We start from the raw sequence: 4447 nt of genomic DNA, 5'->3' as shown, positions 1-4447 counted from the left end.
TTAACTTTTATGTGTCAAAAAATAAAATGATGTTCATTAAGAATATGCATATAGACTTTAATGTGTATAACAATAGAACAAAATAAATATGTTCTACAGTTAGAGATGGAGCAAAGAAGAAAAGAGAGGTAGCCATTTCCTAGAGCCTTACGTATAGCTCTATGTCTAGTCTCTTCTATATTAATAATAAAATAAGACATATTGACGAAAATCCTCTCACTCATACAACCTAATTACTAGAATAACATATTCTCTTCTAACACTTCTCCTTAAGTTGTAGGTTTATACAGTATAAGTATAACATAACCCATCTTGTTACAACCATTAGACAGGGTGGGATTAAATAAATGCTTTGTGAAAACATTACCCAATTTATCTGTATATTTTACAAAGGAAGTCTTCATAACCTGCAACACAACATCCCTCAAAAAATGACAGTCAACTCTAATTGTCTTTCTCCTCTCATAAAATACTAGATTGCTAGCAATATAAGTAGCAAGTTGGTTATCACAAAAATATATCTATTAGCTTCATTACAAAGAATCCCATCTTTAACCTAAGAGACTTAAGCCACATAAGCTCACTTGCAATATAAGTTATACCTCATTCTTATTTAGCCCTAGATCTCGCTATAATAGTTTGTTTCTTGCTATATATACCACATAACAAGATTACCTCCCACAAATATACCTCAAGTACAAGACCTTCAATCATCAACTAATCGGTCTAATTTGCATTAGATTGTCCCATGTTCTCACATTTTTTTTATTACATTTGTACATCAAACTTGTGTCAACAGAGCCTTTGAGATAGTACTACAAAAAACAACATCTCAAATTTGACTGTTTGGATTTTCGTAAATTGGTTTACCACCCTTACTACAAAATATTTTTTAGGTCTAGTGACAATCAAGTCAATCAACTAGCCAACCAGCTACCTATATTGAGGTTTGTCTTCAAAATCAAGTCTAACATCCCTAGATAACTTATTATTAGGATTCTTAAAAGTATCAACTAGTTTAACTCCCAACAAACCAAGCTCACTTTGCAAGTCCAAGGTACATCTCCGTTGAGATGCTACGCAAAGTACCCAAATATTTGATTTGAAATTGGGCTTGAAGCCACTGCTTAACATCTACAATCCCACTTTGGTCACTTCCAACGATGATGATATGATCAACATGCATAGTCTCCTTTATATAAACAAAAGCCAAATGATTAGGGTAGCACTAGATAAAGCTAAATGTAGGACCACCACACTAAATTTTCATAACCAAGACATGCACAAGAGGTTACTCCATGTGTAGAGACCAGAAGAATTTTATTAATTAAATAATAAAAGAAAGGAGAGAAAAGAATTTTTCAAAAAGGGGTTTCAGCAGGGTCTCGTCAACTAGTGTAGAGTGCTCGTCGACGAACACGCTTCTTGGGCTCATCGATGTGGACGCGTGTCTCGTCGACGAGACATTATCGAGAGGGTTGATTTCAGGACCTAAAACTTGTCGACGAGAAGTAAGTGTTCATTGATGAACTCCCTTCATGGACTCGTCAACGAGGTGACGTGTCTCGTCGACGAATCCGTGTTTTATAAATATGTCAAACTCAGGTTTTAGCGAAGGAACTTCATGCAAGGCTCTCTCTCTCTCTCTCTCTCTCTCTCTCTCTCTCTCTCTCTCTCTCACAAACGTCTTCTTGTCCTTCTCTTTAAGTTTCTAACTTTGTCCTTATCCGGTTCGACGATCGGAAGCTGCCACACTATTTCTAGGAAGATTCTCTTCAAATCTACTAGAGTAGTTCGTTGGTTATGCCAACTTGGGCACCATTCCAAAATCTAGGTAAGTTCATTATTTGAGTTTTATAACGTATTTGGTGTTTCTAAACTAAGAAAAATGTGTTAGATAGACTATTACTGAAGTTTTGTTAGGAAAAATGCAATTTCAGGGTGTTGTGCTGGGGAACACACGGGTGTAGGTTGGTTTAAATTGTGGGCTTCTTAATAAGTCAGGTAAGGGGATAAATTAAGTCAATATTTTTCATGAAATTATTATCAATTAAACAGCATTTATTTTCAAGAAAATATATATGATATAGAATTATGTTTGGGATTACTGTTGTTAAACAAGAAATGATTTTAACACATCTTATATGGAAATATGATTTCAGAATAAATTATGAGTTTATAAGGCTATGTACATTTGTGTGGCATGAGTATAACATTTTCATGAAAATTATGTTATATTGAAATATTATGATTTTTTCCAACATAAGCATGTTATAGCAGTTTTCAGGAAAACCCTAAAAAAAATAGTACAGGAACTATGATTTTAAAATTATGCTAAACAGGTGCAAGAATTTATGTTTATTACGTTATGAATTATAATGGTGTAACTGCTGTGATTTTTACATTACGAATTATTCCGGCGTTGACGTTGTGATTATGTATGATATGTAAGAAATCATGAAATATGTTTATGTTATGTTTTATCTTGAAATATGAAACTGCTATATTCAATATCATGAAACGTATTATATGTTATCACAACCCGAATAGCTTAGTTTAGTTTCACGAAACACGGTACCGTAACTGTATGTTTACGTTTACGTTTCTGTTAGTGCTACCACACATCTTCTGTAGAGTGTGGGAGATGGCAGTCAATGTGACTTTATGGGAGTGTCGTAGTTCTCCTAATAGTCTAGCACAGGTGGAACAGGCCCATCATACTTACATTGTAACTGATATTTGACTTAGCATAGTCGGCCAGCCATTGTTAGGTCCCACCTTCGGACCGCACAACCCTGTCATGTGGGGGGTAAGACATGACGATATTTAACTATCTATCTATCTTAGGTAATAATTCAAGTATGATATGGTTATATAAGATGATTTTTCTAGTACAGGAAATTAGTACGTTAAACTATTTTATGATAAATCATATTTTATTCAAATATGACATAAATGTTTATACCTGATATGAATTATGTATAGTTTATATGTATATCACGAAAAATGCTCATGTTGCAACACACTGATATTAATTTGTCTCCCTTACTGAGAGGTGTCTTACCCCAATATTACAAACATTTCAGGGAATCCAGGTAGGAGGACGAATAGAGCCCCGCAACGGTAGAAGAGGACTAAGCTACCCTGTCTATAGGGTAAATGGGTGAGTTAGGGTCAAATGGATTTTTTTGGGTTATGACCCTAGGATACTTTTTGGTCTTTTTATGGATGGTTGTATATATATGATAGATCCAGTAAAACTCTGGTATGGTTTCTAGTGTTTTATGACATGTATGTAATTTTATGTTTTACGCTACTTAGGTATCAGAGTTGTGTGACAGATATATTCTTGACACTCATGGGACCAAGTTGATCATGACTTGACAAAGTAGCAGGTTATTAGAATTATTATAAATGTTATTATGTGGAAAAAATATATATATGGTAAAATAGGCAGGTCGTTACACCATGAATACTTGTTCTTGAAAATCTCCATATATAAAGACATTATTCACATCTAGATGGTATAAAGGCCCATCAAAATTAACTATAGATGAAATCAATATAGGAATAGAATTTAGTCAAGCAATAAAAGAGATGGTCTCAAAATATCATATGTTTGGGTGTATCTCTTCAAAAGAACTCAAGTCTTAAGCCTTTTAATAAAGTTGTGGGGAATATATTTGGTGGTGTAGACCTAGCAACATCTAACCGATCCTTACAAAGAGGATCGTCCACTAAGTCCCGTGTCCCTTGAGTGGTTTAGACATCCATTTCTACATCCAATTCATGCTTCCATCAGTGTCAACAAGTGCTTCAACATGTGAGGAAGGGATATAACAAAGAAATTAGACAAGGAAAAAGAAATTAGGTGAAGAACTAAAACATAATGAGCAATAGGATAAGTTACTAATGACCACCAAGTATATATTCAAGTACCTTTTCGATGAGCAATAGGAAAATTCAAGTCTCACTAAGACGGATCTCTAGAACCAAAAATCAAAATAATTATTGACACGAGAAGTGATTGCAAGGTGGGAGTGATGTCTCTGTTTGCTTTCTATCATTCAAAAACCCTTAATTATTTTTGTAGTTCTATAACAGATGGATTTGTAAGAGGAGAAGAAGATGGTGGAGAGAGATAATGATAGGAACAAGAGGATCAACATATGGAGGGGTCATAAATCATTGATGAACTCAAAATAGATTCATCCAAAGACGGCCTTACACTTGAGATATAAGATGTCCCTAAAAAAAAGGTGACATCTACATTAACATATTTCTTACGAGTATGGAGATCATAAAAGACACATTTATCTACACAAAAGGAAAAAAAAAAACTTGTATTGACCAATTTGTAGAACATGGATAAAACATGTGCACCCAAAGGCATAAGGCACAACAGAAAACATGAATGTTTCTGAGTACATTTTGTTTACGAAAATCA

This window comes from Malania oleifera, chromosome 11 (genome assembly GCF_029873635.1).
Source record: "Malania oleifera isolate guangnan ecotype guangnan chromosome 11, ASM2987363v1, whole genome shotgun sequence".
Taxonomy (NCBI): Eukaryota; Viridiplantae; Streptophyta; class Magnoliopsida; order Santalales; family Ximeniaceae; genus Malania; species Malania oleifera.
The sequence above is the reverse complement of the archived record's forward strand: the minus strand, read 5'-3'. Positions refer to the sequence as shown.